The sequence below is a fragment of the Felis catus genome, chromosome B3 (assembly GCF_018350175.1).
Source record: "Felis catus isolate Fca126 chromosome B3, F.catus_Fca126_mat1.0, whole genome shotgun sequence".
In the NCBI taxonomy this organism is placed as follows: domain Eukaryota; kingdom Metazoa; phylum Chordata; class Mammalia; order Carnivora; family Felidae; genus Felis; species Felis catus.
This window is the reverse complement of record NC_058373.1, coordinates 97120973-97134463: the sequence shown is the minus strand read 5'-3', so window position 1 is coordinate 97134463 and position 13491 is coordinate 97120973. Positions and strand designations below refer to the sequence as shown.

Sequence of the window (13491 nt, the reverse complement as noted above, 5' to 3'; positions counted from 1 at the left end):
TCCCTCTCCCTCTCCCTCTCCCTTTCTGTGTGTGTGTGTGTGTGTGTGTGTGTGTGTGAGAGAGAGAGAGACAGAGAGAGAGAGAGAGACAGAGACAGAGAGACAGAGACAGAGGGAGACAGAGAGAGACAGAGGGAGAGATGCAATGTTGCCTACAACAGGAAGAGATTGATGGACTCCTAAGCTTGACCATGGACTCCAAGGCTAATAATCTTTATTGCAAAGGTAATTTAGGGCCTCTAGCTTGTTAAGGAAGTAGTTCTTAAGTAGAACTAATCATCAAAATCATGTTGAAACATTTAGTGCGGTGCTTGGCACTTGATAAACCAATGATTCTAATTATTATCATTAACTGTGGAGCTTCTGAAGTTAAATGTCCAGGTTGCACCTTGTCTAGATTCAGAATCCACAGGGCAGTGTCCCAGGCATGTGTTTATTTTTAGAAAGATCCACAGGTGATTGTGATATGTGACTCTGAAACACTGGTCCAAGTGAACACTGAATGGGGTCATTTGGCAGTTGTTCTCAAAGGTCATCTTGAAGGAGGAAAAAGAATTATTGTACTTATTTAAATTTAAATTTGAATATGTAACTGAGAGCCATTGCTAATGCTTTTGGAGTAGTTGATGTGATTTTAACAACAGTTAAGGTAGACTGTTTGATAAACATTTAGATAAAAAAGCTGAATTTCAATGGATAAAGTGGAGAGGAAGAAAAAGTAGGGGACCAAAATGAAATCTGAATAAAGGACAAGCCATAGGAGCAACCAAGCAATAACAGTAATGCTAAATGTCTTATCATTGTAGTGATTTTCTTTTTTAAGACTGATTTCTACTATTAGCATGATGATTGATGAGCAATCTTGCATATATTTGGACCTTTAATTTTGAGAAGACAATAGATATGTCGATGAGATGTTCTAAAAGTTAGTAAATAGCCTGACATATTGGTTGTTCTGAAAGCTAGGGCCTGTAAGGAAATGTGTGGACATTTGAATTATTTAAGATGAAAAATAGTTTGTTACCTCTTTTCTAAGTCTATAACAAAATTGCCATAAGAGACATTTAGGGTAGTCAAAGGAAGAAACTTCTGATAGTTTTAAAACACTTGATTAATATTTAGGAGTGGATCAGATAAAGTTCATGTACTCTGCCAGTAAAATAAAAGTAGTATCCCCCACAGCCAAAGGTTTCGATTTTGCTTTAGACAGGTTACAATTCCCCTATGAGATTCTAAGGTAGGTAGGTGAAGCTATTTGGCTGACTGTTTATTTTACAGGTAGAGTGAGAAGGTTTTTGGCCTGTAATCTTCCCATGACAGAGCTGGTGACAGGGCTTGCCTTCAATGATCAGAGTTGCTGTGTCTGAGAACATACACATAGTTTCTTAGGGAGGTTACCATAGCTATAAGTTTAAATGCTCATGTTATACTGGCCATATAGTATGATTATAGAAAGGGCATATCACCCTAATGGTTTATTCACAAAGTCATGCTTTGAATAAACCACTTAGAAAAATAATTTAAGTGGATATACCCTCCTTGACTCAGTTTAGAGTATGCTGTTTCTTATTTAAACATTTAATGTGTTCTGTTTTTACTAGTTAGGAAAAAATATAATGTAAACTGTGAGAGAGTAGTGAGTGAATTTTATTTTTTGTAGAATCAATTCATTGTGGTGGTTCTAGACTGGGTTCCCCAGAAGCAGACCTGGAGATAGGGCCTTAGTAAATCAAATGATTTATTGGGGGGAAGGTGCTCTCTATGGAAAGGGAGGGAGAAAAGTAGCATAAGGCAGGGAAAAAAAGGTAAGCAAGAATGTGATCTCAGGTATATACCATCTCACTCTGAACCCACAGGGAAGCCCTGGAGTATAAATTGTATTGTAGTGTTGATCCCATCTTGAGGCACGTTCTATCCAGTCATTGGCCAAGATCTGCCTCCTGGTAGTGGTGAGTGAGGCCTCTTGGGTGAGATATTCCCATTTGAAAGAGGGCAATTCTCCCAGAAGGGAGCAGAGTTGTCATCACTCACTCCTAGCTAGGGATAGGTGTGCTGGCTTGTAAAGGGCACTGGGGAGGAGTACCAATAGCATCCACTAAACTACACCCCTTGCACTACCCAAGTCATTTTGCTGCTTATATTAAGTTCACTACCTTCAGACACAATTCAAGATTTTGGGTGTTCACAATTTCTGGGATAACTTACGAGAGGAAGGTTAGAGGGATGAACAGCCCTCTACTGCTGTAGTTTTCCCCAATGTTGTAACTGATCATAATTCTCCTCCCCTTTCACCCTTGCCAGACTCCCCTTCTCTTTGATGAACACCTCTGCTGGTGTAAATGACTTGCTTGGTGAATGAACCCAGGCTCCATTCCTTGAGAGTCTGAGCTCTTGGCTCTATGCCCTTATTAGTCCATGTTGCTGTGATCTGTCCATTTATAGTTAAGATTGGGCATGGGAATAGCTGGATATGTCCACTGCTCTATTTTAATGCCTAACACACTTTTTTAAGACTTTATTATTGCAACAGCCCTGCCTCCTGATGATGATGATTGCAATTTCCCTGAAAGTATGATAACTCTTTTGCTTGCTGCTGGTCTACTCTATGAGGAACAAAAAGTGATCAGGCAGCAACTGTAGCTTTTAGTTTAGTGGGACTCTCTCTGTTCCCCATGACGGAAGGGTTTCGACCCTCTGAAGACCAGGACCTCTTGACCCACAAAGCCTAAAATCATGGGAGTAGAGAAGCAAACATTCCCTAAGTGGGTCACTAGGAGTGTTTATGAACAGGGTCTCTCCTTTTCTATTGTTAGGTTACTGAACCTACATATTCTGGCTACTGAGGCACAACACTGTTGGTTTAAGGTATGCTCTGTCTTGAAGAATAATATTCCGTCTCTCCAGGGTGTTATCTCCAAGCTGGTAAGTCAGACTAAATAATGAATTTTGCTACAAAGTTACTGAGGTGGTATAGGCCCTATCATACCTTATGCCATTCAGAGGTTGTAAATCTGATAGAGTGATGAAACTGCCTTTTGAAGGCATAGCTGATGTGCCAGCTTGGAAAACACATAGAATCCCATGCTTGAAGAGTGGTGTGGCTGAGGCACTGTGAGTAGTAAAGGCAAACCCCTACCCGAAGTATGTATCATTTCCACTCAGCATGAAACATTACCATTTCCAGGATGGAAGGGGTCTGATGTAATCAACTTGCCACCAAGTGATTTGGTGAGAAGGTTGGTACTGTCTTAGGGGCTCAGTGTTCGTTTCTATGGCTGGTAGGTCAGATATTTCTCAGCAGCAGTAGCTAGATAAGCTTTGGTGAGAGGGATCTCAGCCTGCAGGCCCGACAGTCGCTTCCAGCACTGCCAAAGTGATTACTAGGCTCATGAGAACCTCGTGTACATGTTAGGTTGGCTGAGGACAGAATCTGACTGGCATCCATTGGCTGAGTTATCTTGTCTACTTGAATTGTTTGGTACCTTTTCTGAAGTGTGTTCTCTTCTGAAGCGTGGTGGACATTAATGTGCGATTCAAAGATCCTCATGTTTGTGTCCCCTCCAATGGGTCTATTGATTCACTTCTTCCCCAGATCTCCTTGTCCCCTCTTCCACTCTTGCTCACCCTAGGCCCCTGACCAACCACCTTTGTGGCGGCGTATATTCTTATCTCAGTTCCCCCTTTCTCTCTGGAGAAAGTAGACGACTTGGTGTTGTATCCACCGGGAGACTTTCCCCTTCCTCCTGTCTTTCAGGTCCACCTGAGTGGGGCTACGGTGTCGTGCCTGTCTGCTTGCACTCCCCTACTGAGCTGACTTTCTTGTGACTCAGGCATGGGAATTTTAATCCTCCATCGGCTGGTCATGAGGGAGCCCCCATGAGGTGAGGGGAAGACATCAGAGCAACAGAGGTAGGTAACATGGGGTTCTGGGACACTTATTAGTGCAGCTTACTTGTGACCTATGGGTCAGCTTGGGCCTGATCTTAAATGTACCACTTCCTTTTATTATGAGTTGTTGCTGTGCCTGGCCCTTATGTTAAGTTGAATAACGATTTGAAAGAAGTGGTGGAATAAACTATGTGGATATCTGGGAGATAATAATTGCTGCTGTTAAAAAGCAATGAAGAGACTCTTTATATTGATATTAGAAAGATCTACAAGATACTTAGTTAAGTAACAAAAAAAGCAAGCAGCAAATAGAAACAGTTTCAAACTGATAAATGAGGAAATAGGCATAATTTACCACTTAGATATGTGGTGATACCCACCAAAGGAACTAAAAGCAGAAACTTATGAAATGTTAGAAAAGGGCCAGGAGCTGCTACTTTTCATTCTGTAACTTTCTGTACTGTTTTAGGTTTTTGTTTTTTTCCTTTTTCTTTTTAACTGTAGACATGGGGCAAGAAGAAAGTATAATAGGGACTGAGAGACAGGAGTAGGAGATGAGATAGTTTTGGAGAATGTTCCAGTTCACAAGCCTGTTGGGCTTTTCTGATCCTCATGCTGGACCTACTGGGCTTGACCCTTTTTTTTCAGATTGGCTATTCTTCCAATGTCCCATTTTGGCAGCTAGGATCCACGGTAGCCCCTGGTGTCTCCTTCCTAATCCATTCCCCACACGGTAGCATTGACATTAGCGGATTTAAGTCTCAGTGCAAATGCTTCCACTGATTTTACTCTGTCGGGCAAAAAAGTAATCATGCATTTATGGATGCTTTTATGGTACCTAGGGAAGTGCAGAAGTATAGTGTGCTGGAGGAATGTGGAAGAGGCACCTCCAGTTATTCAAATGTAAAGCATTGTCCACGTGAAGGTATTTGAGCCTGCTTCTCCCTGCGATGTATTTTCCTGTAGCCTTGCTGGGCTAGCTCCATCTTGTCCTTTAGGCCTTAGCCTTCCATGACCTTAAGCAAAAGCTGGCTTGCCACTTCCCTTCCTCCTTCTTGCTAGGTTCTGTCTCAGCTCCTTACTGCTTTCATTGCATCTCTATTCATACTTTCTGTTTCTTATTTTTTTGTCCTTCTCCCCTAGTAGAATCTAAGCTTCACTTCCCATTTATCATTTACTTAATATTTGTTGAATGTTGAATGTGAACTTGAACAAATTACTTATTATCGTTGCTATTGTTTTTTGGTCGTTCCTTTGCTCATCAGTGAAATGTAAGACTTTAAAAGCATTGGAAACATTTGTATTAAGTGATTAACTGCTGAACTCTTTCTGTGTTATCTGTATATATATTTGGTACAATTCACTCATAATAGTTAATGCTTTAAACAATCCACAATAAATGTGTTCTAAAAAAATTTGAAATCGTGAAACTCAAGCAATGTAAAGAGTTGGTAGAAGGAACACATTTCATGCGTGGTTGAAAGTGTGTTCATGTATGCATTAGGATTAGGTCTGGCTGAGAGTGACAGTAAACCACAAATAACAGCAGCTTCAACAAGATGGAAATTTATTTAATTTTCAAGTGAAAGTCTAAAGGTAAGTGCTTCAGGGCCTTTGCTACATGGTTTCAGATATCCAGCCTCCTTACATCTTGTTTCTCTGCTATGCATTTGGCTTCTCTTCTGAAGACCATCTCATGCTCTAAGACAGTGCTCCTATTCCAGCCATCACTTTTGTTCTCCAGCCAGCAGGAAGGAGGAAGGGAAAGTGGAAGGTTATGCTTCATTCCTTTAAGGGCTCTTCCTGGAAGTTGCATCTAATATTTTCCCTTACATTCTATTGTTCAGAATTTAAGTGGTATTGGTACCTCAGTCTTCAATGGTGGCTGGGAAATGTAGTCCTTTTTCTGGGCTGAGCCAAAAAATGTGAGATCATGACCTGAGCCGAAGTCGGACGCTCAACTGAGCCACCCATGCGCCCCTAACTTTAAATTCTATTTATTTATTTATTTATTTATTTATTTATTTATTTATTTATTTATTTTTAATGCTTATTTATTTTTGAGACAGAGAGAGGCAGAGCATGCACAGGGGAGGGGCAGAGAGAGAGAGGGAGACACAGAAGCGGAAGCAGGCTCCAGGCTCTGAGCCATCAGCCCAGAGCCCAACATGGGGCTCGAACTCGCGGACCGCGAGATCGTGACCTGAGCTGAAGTCAGACGCTTAACCGACTGAACCACCCAGGCACCCCTTTAAATTCTTTTTAAAGAGAAACATTCTATTATTACTACAAGTAAAAGCCAGTTTAATTAGTCACAAATAGGAGATAATTATAATAATAAATAAAATGAAAAATAAAACCCTTCTCACTCTGCACTGTCATTAAATAAAGAATAAGGACCGGGGCACCTGGGTGGCTTAGTCGGTTGAGCGTCCGACTTTGGCTCAGGTCAGGATCTTGCAGTTTGTGAGTTCTGGCCCCGCATCGGGCTCTGTGCTGACAGCTCAGAGCGTGCAGCCTGCTTCGAATTCTGTGTCTCCCTCTCTCTGCCCCTCCCCTGCCTATACTCTGCCTCTCTCTCAAAAATACATAAATGTTAAAAAAAAAAAAAAAAGAATAAGGACAAACAATAACATCATGTTAAAAATGGAATTGCTAAGGTATTGGTAATGGAATTGGTAAGGAATTAGTAAGGTAAGTTCCTTGAGGAGAAGAATGGAATTTTCTGAGCAGTCAATAGTAAGGGAATAGTAGGTTTCATGTCACCTAGTTTAAAACAAAGTGGAAGTTTAGTTGATTAACTTGGATTTTGGGATATCACTTATCCCTGAGATTGTCACTCACAGGTGTATATGGTTAGAAAGAGCCGAGGATAATTAGTTGCATTTTCTGATAAAATTACACATGCTTACAAGTACAAGAGCTCAGTGACATGTATGGAGATATGGCATGGGAAGATCCATGTTAGAGATCTAGACCATCATCATCAGTAATGCTTCTAAGCAGTTAAGAAAGTCAGTTACTAAAGATGTGAAGCATTCATACCCATGCCAGGGCATAGAGCCTTTTTTGATCGACATAAGATAGGTTACTGCAGTCATAACTTTTCTCATTCTAAGCCACAAGATCCTTGGGTGTGTTGTACAGTTATAGATTTTTTCCTAAGGTGCATTAACATAGATACACAATTATAAAAAATATTTTCTGGTGTAACTCATAACTCAACAGTTGCCCACCTCATCTTATCACCCATGAGGGAAGAGGTCCATGTATATTTGGCTTCTCTTTGTAGAAGAGGGTTGATTTAAGGAACAGTTAAAACATTTTTCATTTGCACCAAGGTCTTTATGTCCATTTTTTTTGGGTGAGGAATTTCAGAGAATAGTATGTGTTTTAGAATATTTCAGAAAAAATTCTGGACCCTATCCCTAATATATTTCTTCTAAACTTCATTTATCCTAAATGTAGAGTCAGATACCACATTGATATTTGATAAGTCAGTAGAAGTAATTCATGGAAGTGTCTGGGAGATTCTCTCATTGGATATTAATTTTTTATACAAATCAACAATTACTAACCTAAAATTAGGAATCTAGCAGATTTCCTAGGGTGGTATCAGTCTTCTGAGGCACAAAAAAGCCTTCAAACCTCTCCAATTTGTAGTTCATAGTAGCTCTTAGCATAAAACCAGGGGTTTTGAAACTACTATAAAGGTTAGAAATGAGAAATCCTTCTTGAACTCTCTTAAGATCTTGTAAGAAATCACTTGGTGTTGCTATTTCTGTCAATAAATGACTTTCCAGTGAACATGTTTGAAATACAGAATCAAAATTGAAAAGCTAGAAAGCACTGGCTTAATAGATTTCATTGTTTGGAAGTATTTTTGTCTGGAAAGTGTCTCATTTTTTTTTTTTTCTTAACCAGCAAAATGTATATGGGACCAGTCTCCAAAGATTTCTTTGTGGTCCACAATTCTTATAATGTTAAGACTTAGAAGCTGTGTCTATTGCCAATTCCTCCAATGGATGAGGGGAACAGAAAATTTTAAAGATGCTTGTCTTATATTTACCAGTTAGGGATTTTAAAATGCTTTCCCAAATGAATTCACCAATCACTTATAGGGGGGAGATTCTTACTAGTATCACCTGGCCTTTGCCCTAGAGATGGTTACTGCCATGAGGGAGGCAGGCATTTACATAATATAGACCAAATTATGGTGATCGATCCATAGCTATTTAATTTTTTTTTATTTTTTTATTTTTATTTATTTTATTTTATTTTTTTTTCAACGTTTATTTTAAATTTTTGGGGCAGAGAGAGACAGAGCATGAACGGGGGAGGGGCAGAGAGAGAGGGAGACACAGAATCGGAAACAGGCTCCAGGCTCTGAGCCATCAGCCCAGAGCCCGACGCGGGGCTCGAACTCACGGACCGCGAGATCGTGACCTGGCTGAAGTCGGACGCTTAACCGACTGCGCCACCCAGGCGCCCCCGTAGCTATTTAAAATGGGAAATGTGTGAAAGACGAGGGAGTGATGCATGCTGGGGGGGCAGCTTTAGAGAAGTAATACTTTAGTGGAGCTTTTAAAAATAAAGAGTGTCTGATGGAAAACGAGAGTAAGTCATTTTAGGTAGAGGGAGCTGCTCAAACGAAAGCATGGTGGCCTGATCCGAGATGGATGAGCCACGCTATGTGGTTGGAGGTGGCTGGTATCAGGAGTGAGTGGAAGAGGAATCTGGTTTGTGTTGGAGTCACTTGGGAAGGCCTATGAATTCCACACTGGGGAGTTTAGATATTATTTTGTAGGTGATGAGCCATCAGGAACTTGAATGGTGGAATGATATTTAAAAAGTAACTGAGAGCAGTTTGGAGGGTAGTGGGATTAGAAGCAGAAAAAGTACTAAGGAGCTTATGCCATCTTCTGAGTGAGAGACGATAATGAGCTAGTGTGGGGAAATGAGGAGGAGAGACAGTTGTGAGAGACAGATTGAATACGGGTCAATAGGACTTAGCTATTGATGGACATGTAAAGAAGTAATTGTATGTAGTTCAGTGCTCCGAGTCCTGTAATAAAGGCATATATAGGGTACTGTAAAAGGTCAGAGAAAGCTTCACAGATGAGAGGACTTTTTAGAAAAGTGGAGATTCACCAGGCATTAAGACCTTTCAAGCAGAAGAAACAGAATAACATGATATGGTTGATCTGGCAATTATATGCCAGGGGTTCTCTGTTGGGTTCCACATTAGAGTTACTTGGGAAGCTTTTAAAAAAGTCTATGAATGCTTAAGGCCCACCCCCAAAGAGTCAGTTTTGGTTAGTCTGTTATTAAGCCTAACCGTATATGGTGATTTTAATGCGCAGCCAGCATTGAGATCCTTTGGCATAAGCAGTTTGTTACGGTTGGAATTGAGTGTGTGTAGAAGAGCAGAGGTAGATGAAGTCAGAGGTTGGCTCCTAGATTCCATACTAAGGTGTCATTGTCTTCTTACCTGGGACTCTTTTGATAGTAAAAGGAGGCTGTTAATAGTAATTAATCTGGGGCAATAAGCATAAACCAGGACTGTCTCCGGGAAATGTGGCTGTATATGTTTAAGTAGGAATACTGTATGATTAAATGTCATATTTTGAACTGATTTGGCTGCAACCATGCAGGGAAGGGACTGGAAAGAGAGAGACTGCAATCAGGGAGACTGATCAGGAAAAGAGTGTAATCATCCAGAGGAGTGAGCTGGCAGACCTAATGAAAGATTGGGCCTTGGCATGAGGGAGGAAGTTAAACACGCAAGGAAGACTTTATTCAAAGCTATTGCAGAAGGGGGAGAGAGAGCAGAACTCACTTTGAAGTGGATTCCCCAAAACAAAGTGTGAGAGGATTCCTAAGAGCTGGGGTGAGAGGGAGAACACAGATCATCAGTGTTGACTGTCTTTACCCAAAGGAAAAGCAAGATGCCCTGTGTATCTTTGTGCCAGATAATAGTTTTACAACTTGAAGCTGAAGTTAGGCTCCTATCCTCCCACAGAGACTGGGAGACAGGGTCTCTTCTTTGATGATTACATTTCAAAGAGATGGTTCCCAGGTCCTCCAGAAAGTCAGTCCTGGATTCTAAAACTGGCAAGAAGTTTTTAGAAAGATTTATATACATTTCAAAGAGGCACAGAAAGAATGCACAATGATAAGTTTTCTAAAGGAAATGTTCTATGAAAGGGGAATCAAGGCCTAGACTGAGGAAGAAACCTGACTAAGGGTTAGACCAACAGAGGGGAGTGTTAAAGCAGTCTTAGAGGTGAAGGGGAAGGGAAGAGTTTAGGATGATTCTTTGGTTTCTTCTGGTTTTAGTCTTGGGTGGATGTTGATGCCATTTACTACTACAGAGAACAGAGGAAGAATAGAAGGTTGGTAAAAAAAAAGGTAAAGTAAGTTTTGGAGAAACTGAGTTTGGGGTGCTTGTAGGATATCCCAGTTGAATTGAATGTTTGGGTCTTTGACCCAGGAGAGGTATGGATTCGAAAATAGGTTTGAGGTGGTGGACATAGAGGATTAGTGGTAGCTTTTGTCTTCGCTCAGAACTCGCACTGCACTTCCCACACTTGAAGGAGAATCTATGTGGATTAAATGGAATTTTTGTGAGACAGTAAGATGCACCTAGTAAGGGCCCTGTACACTTGGTTAGTTCAATTATCATAGTTAGCCAGAAGCTAAAGTAAGTCAGAATAGAAGATTGGTCAACTGGTGAGAGTTCCTAAAAAACTTGAATTGTTGTTTTTTGGGGCTGTGACCTCTCAGGCACTAGAGGTTATTTACCAGAAATTCAATTACCAAACAAACAAAAACAAATAAATACAGCACAAAGAATTAGAGTTCTCTAGGGTTCATTTTCTGGATTGTCTACAAGATCATGTAGTTGGCAGAGGATTCAGAATCTATCTCCTCCAAAGGGCAAGAGAAAAGAAAAACCCCAAATAAAACCCAGCCTAAAAGTGGTTGGTATTTGGACTAAATAGCCAAAAAATGGAAAATCACCCCAGTCAGTCTGTTCTTTTTGACCCAGTTCTTAGCCACGTCTCCTAGGGCTTTAAGGTCTGTTTCTTTGATGGAAAGTATTTAAAAATGCAAATGGGAAAAAAGGATGCAAGCCTTGATGACATCGTCCCTTGTGTGTTCACAGAGCTACACACATGCATGTGGGGAACCTGGGTCTATGACTTTACGGTAGGAGTTTTCTTGAAAGGTGGGGACCATGGATATTTTTACACTTCTTGTGTTATGATTCAACAACAGCAGAAGAGAGCTGACTTTAACCGTGACAGTCTACCAGTATCCTTCCTCCAGTACTGACATTTAAATGGTGAGGGAGGAAAGTGTGCCAAAGGTCAAACTCTTACCTGTCCTTGATTGACTTCAGGGGCTGACGACTTGGAGGACAAGAGTTCTTGCTATTTGGAATTCTGGCTTTGCAGTTTGTTTACAGGTAATGAAACTTTCCTGTTATTTAGACCCACATTTAGATGGGTGTTCCAAGAATTCTCCAAAGGCTGTTCACATGCATTTTGAAGAGCCTTCTAACATCAAATGGCTCTCACAAAAGCAGGCTTTTTATCAACTGAATGAGAAGGGGAACATGATTCAAAGGGGAAAAAAAATCCCACTACAGGCTTTTTCTGAGGTAAGCCATGGAAAGAGAACTCTAGGCTGGAAAATTGCTTTCACAGAAGCTTTATTATGGGACAAAGACTGTAGGGTCCTTATCTTCCCTGTATGTACTGGGGTCGTTGAAAAGGGTAGCTTTTTTTTCCTGGCCCTGAAAAATTCTTAATTCTTTTGTACTTTGGGTGCATTTTAGTGGTTTGCACCCTTTCTGAAACAAGTGGTTATTGACCAGAAGTTTGGTTTCTTTAGAATTCGCGAACAAACAAAAGCAAAGAGGTAGAGTTCTCCAAAGAGGCCATTTCCTGAACTTTGCCAGCCAATGCCGTGTCAGCCGGGAATAGCGAATCTCCTGGAAAAACCAAGAACAGGCAAAACCCAAACTAAAATCCCCCGGAAAGAAAAAATTTTTCCAGGTGGAACATGCTGCCCATTTCCAGTACAGGAGGAGTCACAGCTGCAGCTTAGCGGAGGGGGAAAGCAGGCTGAGCTGGATGTGTGCTGCTGGGGTCTGTCGAAGGAGGCTGTCAGGTATATATCCTTTGCAGACAAAACAATCCATTTTAAATAAATAGCAGTCAGTGTGAAGATTCCTTAACGTAAGCTGACTCCTGCAAGCGCAAACCTCACAAAGGGTTCAGTTGGTGATGGTGGGAACCAGGGGAATACAGGCGGGGGAGGGAGAGGGGGAGGGACAGGGGGAGGAGCGTGGGGAGAGGAGAGAGGATCAGAAGAGAGTGTGCTGCTGTCTAATCAGGCTAGGTGCTCTCCAGGCTGTGGTAGGTGAAAAAACGAATAAATATCAGGCCTTTTTGGAAGCTAGAGTCTATTTTAAAACCACTGACTCCCGGGGGAGATGGCTCTGATGTTGAGCTAGAGCGCCTGAGACTGACTGGGAGCTTCAAGAGTTGTTTTCTTTAAAAAAATTTTTGCATTTATTTATTTTTTTATTTAAAAAAATTTTTTTTAAACGTTTTTTTATTTATTTTTGAGACAGAGAGAGACAGAGCATGAACGGGGGAGGGGCAGAGAGAGAGGGAGACACAGAATCTGAAGCAGGCTCCAGGCTCTGAGCCATCAGCCCAGAGCCCGACGCGGGGCTCGAACTCACTGATGGCGGGATCGTGACCTGAGCTGAAGTCGGATGCTTAACCGAGTGAGCCACCCAGGCACCCCTACATTTATTTATTTTTGATAGAGACAGAGCACAAGTGGGGGGGGGCAGAGAGAGAAGGAGACACAGAATCCGAAGCAGGCTCCAGGCTCCCAGCTGTCAGCACAGAGCCCCACGGGGGCTGGAGCTCACAAAACGCGAGATCATGACCTGAGCTAAGTTCTGTCGCTTAACCGACTGAGCCACCCAGGTGCCCCAAGAGTTGTTTTCTTTTAAAGTAAAGTGATGCTGTTTATTTTTACCATCACACTGAGTGGAAGTCCTGTTAAATGAGGTCTAAGTAAAATTGTTCAAAAAAGGAAAGCCATTTTCAGGTACTCTGTCACTTTGCCCCTTGGCTGACCCCCATTGATTTTGAGTTCAGTATCATTTTGTTATTAGACTCCAAAATCTGACCTCAAGAGACCCTTTAATGTGTGGATTTTCTAGATACACCTTATTGAGAATGGTTGGGTCAATCTCCTAAGAGCCAGTTCTTTGTTCTTTGAGTTTCTAAATACCAGAAATCTGTCTTCTTCTTTAAGACAGGTTGACTATGTAATTCATAAATTCACTACAAATGATCAATAATACAGAATGGATTTCTAAGATAATTTTTTTTCTGTTCTTGACTATTTTACATTTTCTAATTTGTGTCTGAAAGAATATGAGCATGTATGGGATAGTAATAGATACTCCATAAAAGAGAGTTCTATGGACAAATCAGTTTGAAACTCTGGCTAAGCAAAGTCACCTGGTTTTGTGTGTGTGTGTGTGTGTGTGTGTGTGTGTGTGTGTGCGTG

At 41.2% G+C, this 13491-nt stretch overlaps 1 long non-coding RNA gene across 1 annotated transcript in view; it reads left to right on the top strand.

Moving 5' to 3' along the window:
- Positions 1 to 5863, top strand: part of LOC123386067 — a 109690-nt gene extending 103827 nt beyond the window's left edge. Inside the window, exon 3 of the long non-coding RNA XR_006599570.1 lies at positions 3755 to 5863. This is a non-coding gene — a long non-coding RNA (uncharacterized LOC123386067). The remainder of the gene's footprint in view (positions 1 to 3754) is intronic.
- Positions 5864 to 13491: the final 7628 nt, after the last annotated feature.